At 35.3% G+C, this 20303-nt stretch overlaps 1 protein-coding gene across 6 annotated transcripts in view; it reads right to left on the bottom strand.

Moving 5' to 3' along the window:
* The window catches only part of LOC149578339 (phototropin-1A-like), a 338062-nt gene extending 336906 nt beyond the window's left edge, over positions 1–1156 (bottom strand). For 4 of the 6 annotated variants that reach the window (XM_089828325.1, XM_089828339.1, XM_089828322.1 and 1 more), the window contains exon 1: positions 770–1156. The gene's annotated coding sequence lies outside the window, so the exon portion shown is untranslated. Of the gene's footprint in view, positions 1–360; positions 474–769 lie in introns of all 6 variants that reach the window. The other 2 variants (XM_089828327.1, XM_089828331.1) reach the window with 1 other exon arrangement.
* Positions 1157–20303: the final 19147 nt, after the last annotated feature.

Raw genomic sequence — 20303 nt, 5'->3', positions numbered from 1 at the left:
CAATTGGGGGGGCTCATCATTAGTCTACACAAGAGGCGAACAGCGCTACTTAAGTCTGCTTGAGTTGTCTTGCTGTCCCATAGGCTATTTTTGGCCTCGTGGACGTTAAAATTTTATCTATCTATCTATCATATAGATGGTTGCCAAATTTAACCTAGAAAGATTTCTTTAAACAATTAAAATTAACACACTCAACTCCACCCTTTTCTGCCATTGTAGAATGCCTATCTGAAATGCATGCTCTTTAAACTCTAATTATCTGCTAAACAAGATGTTAAATGTCATGAAATAAGAGCCGGGAAACACCAAAATATATGGCATATCACAACTAGGCAAGCAAACGGATACTGAAACACGTACCTGAGCTCAACGTGTACTGACTGATTACAATAATATAATCTAAATCCCATTTCTGTACCAGCCTGCTAGCTATTTTCCATCTTTACAGTAAACAGACCTCCTTGCATGCTAATCTTTAAGCTCAACCATCACAATGAAACTAATTTAAGGAATAATTCACATAAGCTACGTTATAAAGAGCAGGAATTAAAAACACAAAGCCAATAAAATTAAGCTCAGTGCCTTATAGCTAAGACGTTTCTGGTTTTGTCTTCAGTCACTCAAAGTTGGCATTCAGGTGCTAAAAACACCGAAAACAGAGCAAAAAAGCTCGAATTGAAGCTTTTAATTTAAAGATATTTCACGTAAGCTAAGTAAAAAAGAACAAGTTTTGAATACACAAAGCCAAAGCTTCAAAAATTAAACTCACCTTAAAGCTAACTGTTAAGTTGTTTGTGGTTTTGTCTTCAGTCACTCGAAGCCGGCATGCAAGCGCTAAAAACACTGAAAACAGAGCAAAAGGCTCGCATTAAAGCTAAGCTGTTCCTGGTTTTCTCTTCGGTCACTCAAAGCTGGTGTTCAAGTGCTAAAAACGCTGAAAAGGAGCAAAATAAAAACATTGAAGCTGCATGCAGAAGTCAGCGCTTCTGGTTGAATTTGAAGCAAGTGCATATGAAGGTGAAGAGGTGAAGAAAGTGATTCGGATTTGTGCCGCTGTGAGCTCGTGCACAGCAGTCATGGCACATGGTGAGTGGCACTTGCAAACAGCCTCTTAAACTGTTCACGCTCTTATTTGATTCAATCTTTTTCCTCGAACAGGTCAGTGCCCGCTTTTTATCTCTTTTATTTATGTATGGAGAGAAATGCCGTGAGGTCTTACATATCTACGGCCCACCGAAGGCTACATGCCATTTTGATGGACCCTCCCCACGTGAGTTGTCCTCTTTTTCATTTTCCTTATCCACCATCCATTCCTCTCACCCATTCCGATCCAAAATCTGTCCCTTTCCATTCATACGTTCAAATGTCTATCTAATATCTACAATGTTATTGAATAATTTAGCATTAGCTAATATATTTAGATGTTATTTTGTGTTTTGGGTAGTTAATATTATACATATTTATTTGGTGGCCTAGTCTATTTGTCCATAAGTTGTCTCGACTCTTAAATATGGGGTTATGGGGTAGAGTTAATCCAAGATCAATAGAAAACTCACGATCCAATCAGTGGTCTACATAAAATTAATACATATTTATTTTATGATTTGTATTATTTTAGATTAGTTTTCATGTTAAAGGGAAAATTTATTTTTAAAATAATAAGTAGAATTTGGCATAAACAGTTTGCTCACATTTGAAAGTGTTATAAGATTCTTGTATACAATATTACAATGTCACTAATATTCAACGTAATGAGATGTTATCTTTTTCATAAGAAGATGAGATAAATATGAAGTGGCAAAATTTTTCTAACATGACCCTTCTTTCCTCTACTCATATCAAACAAAATGGTACTAAAAATATGTACACTTTTCCTAGCATGAAAGGATAGGTTCCTTGCTAGAACTATGGGATTATAACTACCATATTAAATTTTAATAGCTCTCTAACTTAGCTCAGCGTTTATTCATACCCAATTTAAATGTTCTCTTCATAAGTATGATTAGATATCATATATTTTTCCTTCGTAGTGGAAATTTTTCCATAGCCTACATTTGTTATTCAAAATATTTGAACTATCAATCAAGTTGAAAATATAACTACTAATAAATCTTATGTTATTTTTACACGTCACTTGCACAATCAAGATTCATATATTCCTAGATATCTACCAATTATATTAGGCAAGTTATGGCATCAACACAAGTTGCTTGTGAGTTACTTTAAATATCTCTACATTTTGATTAAAAGGCACCTGTGATAAGAGCAATTCCCATTTTACTGATACTGATATGGAGTTGCCAAAGTTCAATGATGCTTATGACTGACATTCCCTTGTATATCGGTGTTGCTAAAGATATAACAATACTATGATTGATACATGTATATTTGACATTTACTCTAAACATGCAAATATGACCAATCCTAATGTAGAGGAGACTACCTAATTCGACACACATTAAGCAGAGGCTACAATTTTAAAATATAGTGAGAATATTATATGATATTCAGACATCTGATGCGGGTGTGGGTCAATGCAAAGCTTTAGAAATTTTCTCTCTTAGACTCATATGTCATTTGTATCAATGTTATTAAGAGGTTTGTCATCAAGACTCCCATCAGATCGAAATCTCAACGTCATTGCATTGCAAGACTTTATATTGATCTTCATAACCATTCTTTGACCATCGTGTTATTTCATTTGTATCAGATTGTATAATATGCAAATAGAGCTTATAGTTGGTATCGCATCCATCTATACTTTGCTCATCACACCTGTTCAACAAATTTTTTGCAATCTCTGTCCTTATAGTATTCAAGTTTTTAGGATCTTCCTTTAAGTAGTAAAACTTTCTTCAAGGGAACTAGACTTTGATACCATTTTGATTTATAAGGATCATTGAAAATCTATTAGCATTACCTATTCAATATGTATTTATCAAATGCAACAATCCTTTTCATATATATTGTGAATGATACATGGAGAGGCATGTGCGTTTGTGGGACATGTCTATTCATTATTGTGCAATTAGTATAATAACAATCATGTTTGTGTGTGTGTGCGTGTGTGCGCGTGCGTGCGTGTGTGTGTATGTATGTATGTATGTATGTATGTATATACACATATATATGTATATATGTATATATGTATATATGTATGTATGTATGTATATATATATATATGTGTGTGTGTGTGTGTGTATATATATATACATATATCCATATATATATCACACACACACACACACACATATGTATATATATATATTATACACACACACACATATATATGTATATATGTGTGTGTCCATGTGTGTGTGTGTGTGTATATATATATGTATGTATGTATGTATGTATGTATGTATATGTACATATGTATATGTGTGTGTGTGATATATATGTATATGTATGTATATATATGTATATGTGTGTATGTATATATGTATGTATGTATGTATGTATATGTATGTATATATGCATATATGTACATATGTATGTATGTATGGATATCTGTATACATATATGTATACGTATACGTATATGTATATGCAATTTTCATGAATCATTAATATTATATTAATTTCTCTTCAATAACTTAGTCTCATAGGTTTATCTGATTGAAGCTACCAAACATCAACAAATTATTATAATAATTCTAATAATAATAATAAAATAATAATAATTTTAAGAAGTCTCGATGTATGTTTTATGATAATTAAGGCGGGTTATGAAACTAAAAATTGTTCTGAGAAACAAAATGGTAAAAATCCCATGAACTAAAAGAGTAAAGATAGTCAACAACATAAACCTAATTTTAAGAAAGGTAATAATAATGATAATTCATCTCATCATGCATTTACTTGTACTTACAATGTTTCAAATCCTCTTGAATGGATTGTTGATTCTGGTGCATCTCAACATGTTACTACTTATAAACAAAAAAACTATTATATGCATCTTGATACTTCAAATGTTATTGTTCAACTTGCTAACAATTATACTTGTAAAAGCTAATGGTGATGTTAATTATCCTAATGTTTAATTGTATGGTATTATTTATGTTCATAAATCTAAATCTAAATTTATTTTTTTCCATAAGCTTTTCCAAGTTTAGAAGATTGAATTTTATAAGAATATCTATTATATCATTGATCCAAAGAAAAATCATTTTATTGCAAATAGTAAAATAGACTTGTTCAAATATTATAAGTTTTCCAATTCAAATTATTTCTTTCTTACTAATGATGACTTTAATGTTTGGCATGAAATACTTAACCACATAGATTCTAACAATATTGCCTTGATGCAAAAATTAAATATGGTAGATGGATTGTCTAGTATTGTTCCTTCTAAAATTATATGCACAAGTTACATGAGTGGTAAGATGCATAGGGAGCTCTTTCTTCATGGTCAAGCTTGGAGGGAAAATTATAAGTTTCACCTCTCACAGAATGACCTTTTGGGATCCATAAATAATAAATTCATCCAAGGATTAAGGTGTGCACATGCATTTGTTGGTTTTTCAATAAGCTTGGACATATTTTCTTCATAATAAGGATCAATTTTTATTTATTTTTTAAAAAAATTGCATAGTTATTTAAAAGAAAATATAGCTTTAAGATACTTAGGATTGATACTGGGGAGGAATATGTTAATAGTGAATTTAAGCATTACTTGTTAATGGGTCATCAAGGGTTAAACCTTTAGTGGAGCAAAGTGAGATAGTAGATAATAAGATTAAGATGAGAGAAGGTTGGATTAAGGTTCATTTTAATGGAGCCTCAAAAGGTAATTTGAGTCGTAGTGGAGCAAGATTTGTAATTTTAGATGCAAAGGAGAATGTTTTGGCTTTAGGAGCGAAGGCATTGCTAGTAAGGATGAACAATGTTATAGAATGCATGACAACTCAATTTGTGTTGCAAATGGAAAATAAACTAGAAGGGAAGAAAAATTATTTATTTGGTGATTCAAAAATTTTAATCAATGGGATAATTAAGAGTAAGATGGAGACTTGGTTTCTAGACAAGTATGTTAGAAGGAATGGTGTCTTATAGGGGGATTTGGGGACTTCAATGTTAGCCAAACAAGGTGGGATGGGAATGAACTAGAAAACAACATGGAAAATGTTTGAGTTTATAATTTGAAAGAAACTTTAGAGATAGTGATGGACTAACAATTGATTAGCATATCATCCCCCTAAAGTATAGTTTTGTTATGATTCATAGTTTCTTTATTAGAAGTGACAAAGAAATCATTAGTAGGACACTTTGGCTTCTTGAGCATAGGTGTGGTGGTAGTGGGCATGTACTAGTGATTTTGGGTTATGGGCAGAGATTTCAATGATGGATCAATGTCTTTCCTTGTTCGGCAAGGAAATGGAGAGAACATTATAGAGATTTACAAGACCCTTTGAGAATGGGTTGATGCCAAAAAGAGAGAGATAGGGGATTAGAAAAAATAGTAAGAATGGAAGCATATTTTTATTTGATGACGCTAAAGAAAAAGAAGACTCCTAGATTTCAAGGAGAAATTACACCAAGGAGGCTAGGTGAGGTGTTCCAAGTAGATGAGAAGGAATTTATCAGAGAGGATTTTCATCCAAGGATGAATGTGGACATTTTGTCATTGTTCTATGCACAAGCTTTCTTGCTAGTACAAGATAAAGTATAGGCAACAAGAATGATGGAACTCTATGTTGAATAAGAATGGTGTTTAGACATTAAAAATTGGTTGGATATAGTTGAGGTCAAGGTGGATTTTGCATGACGGAGGATCGTTGGAGGTGTATTAAAGGATTGACAGAATAGGTGTAATCATTCATGGTTTTTGGTTCAAAGGAGCCAATTTGGAAGTGAGATGAGGAGGAAAGGATGGAATGATTGGAGCTTATGTATTTCACTACTCAATGAGAGAAGGAACAACAAATAATGGAGGAAGAACGAAGTAGAAAGAGGAAAGTGATACCAAGAAAATTTGTAGAAAGGGATGCAAGCCTTATTCCCAAGGTGGTGCCACCTCCTATTTTAGGTAGGAAAAAGACTAAAATTGAAAATGTGGGAGGTGTAATTTTGAATGGGTCTAGGGAGGTTGTGCTTAGCTGTTGGGGTCACCTTGATTAAGCCCCCCTATATTGTCGTGCTTGGTGCCCATTTCCTCTAGTAGGGTTATGTTATTTGATGTACCTTGTGTAGGTATTTCTATTCATATCGAAGGTGTTGGTGTGAATAAGTATTTACTATTTATACTTTACTTAAGTTTACTTAGGTTAATGCATTAGCATATTAATTGTCATGTAGACACCTAGTAGTTTACATATTCATATGAGTTGTCATATAGACAACACAATAGTTTGCGCTCCAATTGAGCACATTTTGTCTACTACATCTCTTTATGAGATACACCTTTGCATTCTTATCCTCTTATTGTTGCACGTACATCCATGCACAATGGAGGATAATCCAATCTTGGTGGACATGTCCTTAGTTGTTATGCTTATCTCTTTGTTGACTCCTAGTCATTTCAATTGCCTTTATATACAAGGCACTTCTTTGATGTATTTATCCAATTATCTGATATCCAATCATCTTATATTCATTCTCATTTGATCATCATTTGTCTCTCTTGTGCTATCTATTGAGCTTCTTGATCTTCCTTAGGAAAATTCTTACATAGTATTAGAGCTATACCAAATTCTTACATGGTATCAGAGCCATAGGAGTTTCATTGCATAGCCATTGGAGAGAGTTTTTTTAGCAAGTCAAGATTGGAGCTTGTTGGTGCAAATCAAATATTGGTATCACATTCAAAAGGTCAAAAAACTCCCAAATTGACTTTTGTTACATCAAAATCAAACATTTGAGGTGAAATCTAGAGTCATTTGATTTATGGAGGTGCGACGGTGGCAATTCAAGAAAAATAATTAGAGAGGTGATTTTTAAACAATGATATCTCCCTCATACGAACTCCTTTTTTCGAGCAATTTTTTTGTTTTGGGGTAGAATTTTGTGATCTACACACTGGTGTGGGTTGTCTGAGATCTATGTTCCTGATTTTTTCTGAAAATTGCCAATCCCAATTTTTACAACTTCAGAGGCTTCGTTAGGGCTCATATGGACACATATTCAGGTGTTATTTTTTTTGGAAGTGCATAATTTTTTGTCTACTTTCTAGATTTGATATCAATTTGGAATGATTTTGAGTAGACATAGTACTTTTAGAATTTGGTCATTTTTGGCCTATTTTGGCACTTGTAATTAACTAGATCCTTGAGAGGTCTTGTGTCTTATCTTGTTGAGTCATATATAGCTTCATATTTTTAGTTGTAAATATCAAAATTAGAAGTCCACTTTGGTTCATTTTGGCAAGTGGCTATTGTACACACACTATATACAAAGTGTCAAAATCATTTATTTAGGGGGGGTTCCTTGATTCATTGTATATTTTTGGGAATACATTGATTAGTACATCATGGATGAGGAAGATTTAATTATCTTGACAACACAAAACTATAAGCAATGGAGTGAATTAGTTCTCACTTGTCTTAGTGAGAATAATGCATTGCCATATGTGAAAGGACTTTCATACAATGGTAACATTGTTACAATCATTTATTGTGCACTCTTTCTACATATGGATATGGAGGTTATGGATTCACTTGATGACATGAAGTCAACTAATCTTTATGTTATTTGGATCTATCTTTGGGAGATGTATTGAGATCCACATGTTCCTCCATTCCCAAAAGATCGTTTACCTCCAATCGCAACTACTAATTCTCCTATTGATATTGCATCTACTATTGCTCTTGATGATACTTGTATTCATACAGTTGTGGATTCACATGATTCAGTGCAGCAAGATATTCATTATCTTCCAAACTCAGTTCCTTGGGATGACTTCTTGACAAACATTGCAGGTTTGTTTGTGAAGTCCTACATTGAGGATATGGGAGACACTATTGATGATATACATCTTCTCTTTATTGAGGATGATCCTTCTTTAGTTGTTGTGAGGGAACACTATAACCCTTATGATTCTCCACTTGATCTTTCTTTCAAGTTTGACATGATTGTGGATACTTTCTTGCAACATTTGCAGGAGGTCCCTTTCACTTCAAACAAGACATTTGAGTCTTTCGACATTTCTTTACATGAATCTCAAACTCCACTTGAGATTTTAGATTGCATGGTTGATCATACTCATGTGTTGCAGATTCCTTTGCAGTTTCCTGAGACAAATTACATTCTGAGAGTTCTTTCTAATGATTGGGGAGGATTCTTTTGTACACCTATGCCACCATTTCTTCCTCAAGGGAGAAATATCATTTATTTTTCATGGTGCAACTTCTACATTGATCTAGGAGCATATTTCATGAGTGTAGATTCTACATTGAGAGGGGGCTTCTTTGTTTCTCTTCCTACTTATTTTGAGGATGCATCTTGGTCTTTGGAGTTTGATCCACATTCCTATATGGAGCAGTTGCCATTGGTTCCTTGTCTACCACCTTCTTTTATTGGACTTGATCATGATTGGTTCATGAAATCTTCAATATTCAAGGACATGGTGACACATCTTCAGGCTTCAGAGACAACATACTTCATATGAATTCCCCTTCCATCTTCCAATCCACAATGGGAAGCCTTCTTGTATTTGTATTAGGTGTATCTTCTTCCTAAAGGGAGAAATATTCTTTGTAGGCATTGGATTCTCTTTTTTCTCCAAGCACTCATCATTAGGAGATCATTCACTATAGGGGGGATTTCATTTCTCCTTATTTCCTTCTTATGGAGGGATTCTCTATTGTATATGCATGATGTATGTCATAATAGGGGGTCTTGATTACTCCATCCATACATGCATCTTACTTTATTTTTCTTCTCTTTTTTTGGGGAAGGGTTTTTCCCATGTGGGTTTTCTCTCTTTCTCCACTTTATAAGAGATTGCATTACATATCATTTGCCCTTGCATATTGTACATGGGTACCTGACATGGCCTAGTAGCGGAGACCCATCTTACATTAATTTCTAGCTTGTGTGAGCTTAAGTGCATTCCCCTAAGTTGCACTTAAAGGGGGGAGTTGGTGTAAATAAGTATTTACTATTTACACTTTACTTAAGTTTACTTTGGTTAATGCATTAGCATATTAATTGTCATGTAGGCACCTAGGAGTTTGCATATTCATATGAGTTGTCATGTAGACAACACAATAGTTTGCACTCCAATTAAGCACATGTTGCTTACTACATCTCTTTATGGCATACACCTTTGCATTCTTATCCTCTCATTATTACACGTGCATTCATGCACAATGGAGTATAATCCACTCTTGGTGGACATGTGCTTAGTTGTTATGCTTATCTCTTTGCTGACTCCTAGTCATATCAGTTGCCTTTATATAGAAGGAACTTCTTTGATGTATTTATCCAATCATTTGATATCCATTCTCATTTGATCATCATTTGTCTCTCTTGTGCTATCTATTGAGCTTCTTGATCTTGGCATTGAATTATTGCCTTAGGAAAATTCTTACATGGTATCAGAGCTATACCAAATTCTTATAGAAGGGTCGTATAAAGCTTTTTAATGTTGCAATGTAATGAAGGGATAGACAAAATTGATGCATTACTAGTATATTTGGCCTTGATTTTCGATGTTAAGTTTTGACATCATGGGCATATTTTATGAAATTGGTATTTTTTTTCAATTCGCCCCAAACCTCGTCAGAAGTTTGACTACCTATTTTGAGACTATCAAAATATCGACGATCACGGGTAATAAAAAAATGGAAAAAATACCAAATTATTTTTGCGATTGACCCCATGTGCATGAAAGGCACAAATATGGAACAATGAGGTTTGAGTGTCAAATTATGATGTGAGTGACTTAATGTTGCAAGCCCACATATCTCCGAAATTACCTGGGTAAGTGATGGGGAGCTTCTTCACTCTAGAGATTTCATGTTTTTCCAAGGCTACTCCTAGCCTAATTAGGGTTACTATTCCAAACCCTAACCTAAAAGTCTCCTTCCCAATCCCCTTTCACCAAGAAACTCACCCAACAAATTAGTTTCCATCCTCTCCCTTTAGTTCACTAATTATGCACTATTTGACCTAGAATGCCAAAAATTCACCAAGTGCACCTAAAAGGCCAAAATAAATTTTAAACCATCATTATGAGGTTCTTGACACATTTCTTACCATTCTACATCATTCTTGTGAGTTTCACACTTCCACAACTCTAAATTACCTTGTTTAGCCGTGTAGCCCTAAGAGCCCCTACTAGCCCTCCTAAAAACAAGGAATAAGATACAACTCCCAAAAAATCTTAACAAGGCCACTTGGTTTCTTTAGAACATTTATTCTCTATGATCTAAAATTGAAGATTTTTCAAGTCTTAGGCCCCTGGGATGAACATATAGTAAAACCCTCTTTTTAAGGGTTTCAAAGGCAATGGCATTGAATTCTTCACCAATGGTTTCAAACTCCACTTCCAACCTCCTCCTCTAAGTTATGAACCTGTAACACTCTACTCCTTCATTTCCTATTCTATATTGGCACATACCAATCTACTAATCTTATCAAAACTTCAATTCAAGTTTCCATTGCACCTTGCCAAGCCTGCACTACTTGTCTAGGGCTCACTTGAAAAATTAGCTACTTGCCTTGCAAAAACCCAAAAATGTCTATATACACTATTTATAGAGGCTATTTCTTGATCTCCTAAGGCCATAGTGTTTAGACCAAGGAATTTGAAGCCAGAGCCATTATAATGCTGGAAATTCAAAATTGGACAACTGGAAGGTAAAACTTAATTAATTTTCAAAACCTTAATAAATGAATTCTTGGAACCAAAAAAAGTATGCAAAAATTTAAGACATCATCCCAAGACTCTATTCCATCCAAAATAGTAGGTTATTCAATCCACTTATTCTATTTAATCCTCCAAAACCACGCTTGTGATCACAAAATTGCTTCATTAGAGGTGTTGTTCATACAAGTGATAATCCAACCCTTGGAAATGAGTTGAAGAAGGTTTAAATAGAATCCCTCCTCCATTATGGCCTTTAGTTTGATTCATAACCACCCAAGTAGTTCATTCCTCAAAACTGTCCAAGAAGTTTCTATGAAATTTTGCAAAAATTGCAAAGTTGTCAATGCAACTTTTTGACAATTTTTACAATTTTACACATTGAGCCTTCAAACTTGGCCAGTTTGTTTCCAGACCATCTAAAATGAGCTTAATACATATAAGGACCACTCTTACACACTCCTTATCCTTTTTTAAGGCATGCTTCCTCATTTTGCCTCCTTGAGAAATTTTGCCTATCAAGACCTAATTTACAAGACTCAACTCACATTCCAAATCCTACCTATCCAAACCTCCTAAACCTACCTTGGGGATTTATTCCTAGCCCTTATTACCTCAATGTTTTGTTAGACCATCTACAAACCAAAAATGCATTAGGGTTTCACCTTTAGCTCTAGGTGCTCCTGCACCATTCTCTCCCTGCAAGAAAAAGACTAAGGTACTATTGGAGAGAGGAATTCCTTGTTGATGCCATGCTTTCTGAAATCACTCCCAGCAATCCAAGTGGCCTTAGCTTTAGGTGTATCCAACCACTTCACTAGATGTTCCTTGTAAACCTTGTTTTTTGTGCTCTTCACTCTAGAATCTAAAATCCTCTCCACCATTGGTTGCTTCTTTTCAGGCACTTGTAGGTCTGAGACATCCTTACTTAGATCTTCCTGATACTCTACTTTAGCCATATTAGGACCCTTATAAGATATTAGATCCTTGACATTAAATATGGTAGAGATAGTCATGTCCTTGGGTAAGTCTACCTTGTAGGCATTGGGTCCATACTTCTCAAGTACCTTGCATGGCCCAATCCTCTTCATCTACAACATGCTTAGAATGCCCTTTTTCAACCTAGCTTTTTTCAAATAAACCATAACCAAGTTTCCCACTTGAAACTACAATTCTCTTCTCCCCTTATCCTTTTTCTCCTTCAATTTTTGGTTTGCTTCCATCAAGGTTTGCTTAACCTGATCATGCACTTCTTTCATGGATTGAACAAAGTCATCATCATGCCCACTAATTTTGGCTTGGCTTGGTAAGTCCCTTAACTCCATGATGCCCCTTGGGTGAGTCTCATACACTATTTGGAAAGGGATCAACCCTATCATTAAGTTCTTACCATCATTGTAGGAAAATTCAGCTTGAGGGATGACTTGTTCCCAACTTTTCCTATACTCCTTGGAAAGACACTTTAATAGGTTGCCTAGGACCCTGTTGAAGACCTCTATCTGCCCATCTATTTGAGAATGGTAGGCAGAACCATGTGCTAGGTTTTTTCCAAGCCTCTTGCACAGGGTCTTGCAAAAGTACCCCATAAAATTGACATCTCTATCAACAACTATGCTCCTTGGTAAGCTATGTATCCTAACCACCTCCTTGAAGAATAGATTGGAAATATTACTTGCATCATGTGTTATCTTGCATGGGATGAAATGGATCATCTTGCTAAACCTATCCACCACCACAAACACACTATCTAATCATGTCCTAGTCCTTGACAATCCTATTGTGAAGTCCATGCTAATGCATTGCCAAGGCCTATTAGGATTGGGAAGAGGTTGGTAGAGTCCTCCATTTGATGAAATCCCCTTTTTCTTTTGACATATTCCACACTACTCCACATAATTCCTTACATCCCTTTGCACCTTAGGCCAATAATAAAACCTCTCCACAAGGTCTAGAGTCTTTTTAAGACCAAAGTGCCCACTCATGTTCCAATTTTTCTTTTCTTGTACGAGATTCTCCCTCATAGATCCCCTTGGGATGCATAATTTTTGTCCCTTGAACAATAACCCATTATGCTAGGTGTATTCAACAAAGTCACTATGAAAATGATTAGCAAAATTAGTACATACCTTATAGGCCTCTAAAAAATCAGTGTCTTCTTCATATAGGTCTTTGAATCCATCCAAGCCTATGCTTTGCAACTTGACCTCTTGTACTCTCAGGAATGTCCTGCTCAAAGCATCTACCACCTTGTTGTTTGTCCCCTTTTTGTGTTTGATTGTGAAAGTGTAGGACTTCAAGAATTCCATCCATTTGATATGCCTCAAACTTAGTTTCTCCAGTGAGTTGATTAAACTTAGTGTTTGGTTATTTATGAAGACCACATACTCCTTGGGCAATAAGTAATGCCTCCACTTCTTAAGGGATTGGACAAGTACATAGAGCTCCAAGTCATATGTTGAATACCTTGTCTTAGCTTCATTAAGCTTCTCACTAAAAAATATTATTAGTCTTCCCTCTTGGCTCAAAACTGCCCCAACTACTATGTTGCTAGCATCACACTCCACCACAAATGGCTTCTCAAAACTAGGCAAAACCAATATTGGTTGTGTTACCACTTCTTTCTTCAACCTCTCGAAACTTGCATCTTCTACCTTAGTCCATGTGAACTTGGTCTTCATGCCTTTTTTAATGGTGTCATTCATGGGTGCACAAATCTCACTATACCTTCTCACAAACTTCCTATAGAACTATGCTATACCATGGAAGCTTCTGATCTTAGTAGTTGATCTAGGAGTAGGCCAACTCAAGATTGCCTCCACCTTGTCCTTGTCCATCTTCATATTCCCTTGGGACACTACAAACCCGAAATACACTAGCTCCTCCTTCATGAACTCATTCTTCTCTAGGTTTATTGTCAACTTTTCCTCTTGGAGTTTCCTTAACACCACTTCTAAGTGCTTCAAATGTTCCTCCTTTGTCTTGCTGAAGATGAGGATGTAATCTAAGTATACATTAACAAACACTCCTATGTAGTTTTTCAAGACTTCATTCATGACTCTCATGAAGGTACTTGGTGCATTGGTAAGACCAAATGGCATTACCAACCACTCATAGAGACCTTCAGCAGTCTTAAATGTAGACTTCCACTCATCCCCTTCTTTTATACTAATATGATAATATCCACTTTAAAGATCAATTTTGGAAAAATACCTAGCCCCACCTAGAAAAATCCATCAAATCCTCTATCCTAGAAATGGGAAATTTGTACCTAATTGTGATTCTATTAATTATTCTAGAATCAATACACATTCTCCACTTGCCTCCCTTTTTAGGTGCTAGGACAACTGGTATGACACATGGACTTATGCTCTTCCTAATCAAACACTAATCAAGAAACTCTTGGACTTGCCTTGCAATCTGCTTGTTTTGCTCTAGAGTCATCTTGTATACAACATTTTTTGGCAATGATGCTCCTTTGATGAAGTCAATTTGATGACTTATGGATCTCTTTGGAGGTAGTGTTGGTGGTGCTCCATCACAAATTATATCCTTGAACTGATCCAATAAGTTTTGTACCTCTATAGGTATGGGTGTTTATGAATATGGCTTCTTGTCCTTGGGCTTCATCATGATGGCATACCCTACTCCTTCACCTTCCTTCAAGTCCTTGAGGAATTATTTCCCACTCATCAACAATGTCTTGGTAGTAGCCTTCTCAGCCTTATCTTCTTCCACTATGCATTGTATCCTATAAGTGACCTCATCCTTCTTGAAACAATATTTATTTTCCTTCCCATGATGCACTTCCTCCCTGTCATATTGCCAAGGCTTTCCTAACAGAAAGCGGCAAGCATCCATGGGAAGCACATCACATAGGATCTTGTCTTGATACTTACCAATAGTGATGTATGCTCAAACTTGTCCATTTATTAGGATATTCTGCCCTTTATTCAACCAAGTCACCCTATAAGGACACGTCTGGGAAGCTTTTGTACTGCTTCCTCTAATAGTAGATTATTAGCAGACCCTAAGTCTATGATCACCTTGCATACCTTCCCTAGTATCTTGCAAGCAATTCTAAATAGTGCCCTTCTCTTCTTGGGTTCATCCTTTATTGGCTCCTTAACCAAGATTCTCCTTAACATGAGATTCTCACCCTTCTCTACATAAAGATGCACGCGCCTACCTTATGATTATCTTCCTCTTGGATGTAAGTGATTTTCTTCTCTCCATAGGAGGATGATGCCTTCTCTCGACATATGTAGGCAGGGTGCCCCAACTCTCTACAGTTATAACACTTCACATTGTTGAAGTGTGAGCCTCTATTGTTGTTCCAATATCTGCCTCTACCACCATTGTTAGATCCTCTTATTCTACTAGAGCCTCCCCTTTGATTTATCTCATTGGCCTGATCATTCCATTTGGAATCGCCATAGCTTATTTTCTCATTAGTCCTTCCACTAGAGCTTCCTCCTGAGCCACCTCTAAAGTCCTTACATCTACCTTTGTTTGGAACTCGAGTCCCCTTTCTTCCTCAGCTTATCTTCCACTTTCCTAGCCATTTGGAAATAGCTTTGCAAAGTGGTGATACTAGACAAACTCAATTCTTCCTAAATAGGCCATTTAAGCCATTTAGATACCTTGCCACCTTGATTCTCTATGCCTTTTGTATCCTTGACCTTAAAACCAACTTTTGAAACTCCTCTATATAGGTAGCCATATCAAGATCCTTTTGCTTGAGATTTTGCCTCTTCTTGTGAATTTGGATCTCATAGTCTTCTAGAAAATAGATTTCTATTATCTTTGCCACCATAGCATATTAATAAGCTATAGGTTTCTTCCCTTCACTCTATCTTTCCTTTCCTAAAAACTTCCACCATGTCAATGCTTGACCTTTCAATCTAGATTTTGCACATCTCACCTTTTGAGCCTCTTTTCTCGCTTCACATTCGAAGTAGTTCTCAATGCTCTCAAGCCATTCTAGGACCACCTCTGCATCCATCTTGCCATGGAAAAGTCAGACATATTCTAGGCTCTTTCCTCCAAAATCCTTGAGGACTTTGAGGAATGGTTTTTGTTCACCAAGTGGAGGATCTAGTTCAGGTATTTCATCCTCCAAACTCACCTTCTCTATACCCTTGCTAAAGTCTTCATCTTCCTTAGCTTGGGTTGCATCTTCCATCTCCTTTATCATATCTTTCATCTCCTCTATGGCCTCATCAAGGACCTTGGTCTTCTCTTCTATGAGATTTTTTTTCCTCATCTACCTCCTTTGCCAACTGTGCATTGGTAACCATCTTTGAAGATCCGCTTGACTCGGTGGAATACAACATACTGCCACAAGCCACAATCATATGTCTCTGATACCACTTTGACGGGAAGCTTCTTCACCCTAGAGCTTTCTTGCTCTTCCAAGGCTACTCATAGCCTACTTAGGGTTACTATTGCAAACCCCAACCTAGAGGACTCCTTCCCAATCCCCTTTCACCAAGAAATTGATCAAACAATTTAGTTTTCCATCCTTTCCCTTTAGTTCACCAATTATGCATTATTTGACCTAGAATGCCAAAATTTCACCAAGTGCAGCTAAAAGGCCAAAATAAAGTCTGAACCATCATTATGAGGTTCTTGACACATTTCTTACCATTATGCATCATTCTTGTGAGTTTCACACTCTCACAACTCCAAATTACCCTATTTAGCCTTGTACCCCTAAGAGCCCCTATTAGCCCTCCTAAAAACATGGAAAAAGATACAACTCCAAAAAAATATCAACAAGGCCACTTGGTTCTTGAAAAAATTTATTCCTTATGACCTGAACTTGAAGATCTTGTAGGTCTTAGGCCCCTAGGATGATTGTACAGTACAACTTCATAAAATCCTTATTTTAAGGGTTTCAATGGAAATGACATTGAATTATTAACCAATGGTTTCAAAATATACTTCCAAACTCATCCTCTAAGTTATGAACCCTTAACACTCTACTCCTTCATTTCCTAGTCTAGATTGGCACATACCAACCCACTATTCTTATCAAAACTTTAATTCAAGCTTTTAGTGCACCTTGCCAAGCCTACACTGCTTGCTTAGGGATCACTTGAAAAATTAGCTACTTTCATTGAAAAAACCACAAAATCACTATATAAAATATTTATAGAGTCTATTTCTTGATCTCCAAAGGCCATGGTGTTTAGACCAAGGAATTTCAAGCCATAGCCATTATAATTTTGGAAATGCAAAATTGGATAGCAAGAAGGTAAAACTTAATTAATTTTCAAAACCTTCATAAATGAATGATTGGAACCAAAAAAAGTATACAAATATTTAATACATGATCCCAAGACTCTATTCCATCCAAAACAATGGGTTATTCAATCCACTTGTTCTATTCAACCCCCCAAAACCACACTTCTAATCACAAAATTGCTCCACTACAAGTGTTGTTCGTACAATTGACAATCCAACCCTTGGAAATGAGTTGAAGAAGGTTTAAATAGAATCCCTCCTCCATTATAGCCTTTGGTTTGAGCCATAACTACCCAAGTAGTTCGGTCGTCAAAACTGTCCAAAAGGTTGCTATGCAATTTTACAAAAATTGTAAAGTTGTCAATGCAACTTTTTGACAACTTTTACAATTTTGCACATTGAGCTTTCAAACTTGGCTAGTTTGTTTCCAAACCTTCTAAAATGACCTTAATATACCTAAGGATCACTCTTACATACAGCTTTCCCCCTTTCAAGGTATTTTTCTACATTTTGTCTCCTTGAGCAATTTTTAAGCAATTTGCCTATTAGGACCTAATTGACAAGACTTGACTCACATTCTAAATCCTACCTATCCAAACCTCCTAAACCTACCTTGGGGGTTTATTTATAGCCCTTATTACCTCAATGGTTGGTTATACCATCTACAAACCAAAAATACATTAGGGTTTCACCTTTACCCATAGGTGCTCCTACACTAATAAGGACGTATATTGCTACAAGTTTATGTGAGGAAATGAAATTGCTTGAGACCTGATTTATGTGATTTTAAAATGAAATTATTTGAAACTTGATTAATGTGGTTTGAAAATAAAATTTCCTAGTTTGAAACTATATTTTATTTGAAAATAAATTTCTTGAAACTACAAAAGATCTATGCAAAAACAACATTAATTATGCCCTAAAAACATTAAAACCCTTGTCATGCTTGAGTAGTACATTTTTTTGCACCAATATTTTTGAGGTGACTTCATAGCTATCAACACTAAGTTGTAGCACAAACACAGTGCCCTAGCCCAACTGTACAACACATCCATTCCCATGGCATTCATATATTCATTTAGTATATCCACTGACCCTAACTATGGCTTTTTTTAGTTCTAGTTTATGGGGTTTTCATTTATAAGGATAGGTGGGATTTGATGAGAAATAGTTGGGATTTTTCCAATGTGGGTAAGAATATATGCACACTCTTTTGACACCAAGCAAGCATTGCTATGGTGATGATTTTCTTACACATATACACACCACGCTGACATAATTCATTTTAGACTTGAAATAGGATTCAATACTGTTCATCCTTGATCTCAGCCTCTCCATACATCCCACCCTATATTTTTTTCCCACCTCTAGTCCTTTACACCCATATAAGAAGTCAACACAACAACCCACATATCAGATTTTACAAAGGCTAAGTGGGCATCTCACAAATTGAGCTAGGTAGGGCTGCCTTAGCATATATAGTGGAGGATAGTTGAAATGGTCCATTTGTTTTCTTGTGTTCTTGTAAGAAGATTGGGAAGATAATTCAAAGATGGAGGTTCTTAACTTTGGTTATATTCATGATAAGGGTGATGTAAAACTCCCTTCTGGATTTAGCTTTCATCCCACTTATGAAGAGCTCTTTACACATTATCTTATGAGAAAGGTTTTGGAGAATAGTTTTATAGAAAGGGTCATTTTTGAAGTGAACCTCAACAAGTGTGAGCCTTGGGACCTCCTCCACATGTTCAATTCCCTTCTTTGTTCTTCACTATGTGTATAATCGCACACATCCATTTGATCTCAAATGATGATTTGTGCAATATACTGAATACTAAGTGTTTTTCCTAAGTACTATAACCCCTTCCATTTCATATATTCATAGTTTCTTTCTAATTACATGCTCATTTCATTTCATATGATCATCTAAAAATTGTGTCAATCTAAGCTCTTAATTGTGTCCTCTTGTTTGATCATCACATAACATGTTTATGCAGGCTCGCCCCCATATATCAGTGTGCATAATTTATGCCTAGATAATATCACACATCTATTTCTTCTCATCGTATCATATATATTGTATGTATACACTACCTCCTACCCTTGTTTGATACACAAATTGTGTCAACATAATCTCACACACCCATTTCTTATCATATCATCACCTATATTGTCTATATATACTATAACCCTTGTTGGATACACAAATTGTTCCTACATAATCTTATCCACATATTTTTTCTCATATTATCATATATATTGTGTGTTTATACTTATATTATATACAATAGTATAACCTTGGTTTGATACACAAGTTGTCTGAATAATCTTAAAGCCCACCCATTTCATTTGATATTGTCATACATATTATGTGTAGATAGTATACTTTGACTGTTGTTTGATGCAATATGAATTGTTTATTCTATAAGCACCTCCCCCTCCCCCTCCTTTAATGATAATAATATATATACATACTCTTCTAACACCAAGAAAGCATGTTTATGGTGATTATTTTCTTACACATTTATACCCCAAGCTGAGGGAATCCATTTTCAAATAGGTAATAGGATTCATATGTATTCATCTTTGATTCATGTCTCTCAACACATCACATATTTATGTCTCATTTTCCCATCTCTCTCACAGTCGTTCATTTGTCACCACAAAATGTTGGTAACAACACATAACTTTTTCAAGCTAGTTTTGTGTTTCTTTAAGCTTGAATTTAATATTTAATTGTTTAATGTTGATTGATCAATCCATTTCAATTCGTATATCAAATCTTTTTATGGAAGGCCTTCGTCAAGTCTTTTTCATTTTGCTTTTTGTCAAGCCTTTTCTTGATTTTTGAAGCATTCATCGTCCATTCTTTTCTTTTGAGTTTGTGTTTGTTAGTTTTTTTTCCTTTGGTTCTATTCATGTCATGCCTTTCACTTTTCCCTTCAATTTGGTCTAACCTAGATATCAATTGGAGTTGTCAGTCACAAGATATGCTCGTTTTAGTACTTCAAAAGTGGACCTTCTTGGTGCAACAACACAAATTAAAATTATGATGTTATATTTTTAATCTGACTTTCACTTTTTGAAAAATATAACTTATATTCACTTTTTGTTATGTTTTAAAGTTATTTTAACTTAAATTTTTTAACTTAAAGTGACTGTAGTGCACTTTATGTTATAATTTTAAGTTAAGTTACTTTTAAATTTTTCACTTAAAGTAACTATATAACGATATAGTTCCAGTTTATTTT

The sequence above is a fragment of the Cupressus sempervirens genome, chromosome 1 (genome assembly GCF_028749045.1).
Source record: "Cupressus sempervirens isolate cs-2001-9-10 chromosome 1, ASM2874904v1, whole genome shotgun sequence".
NCBI lineage: Eukaryota > Viridiplantae > Streptophyta > Pinopsida > Cupressales > Cupressaceae > Cupressus > Cupressus sempervirens.
Note: the sequence above shows the minus strand (reverse complement) of the source record. Positions and strands in the feature narration are given on the sequence as shown.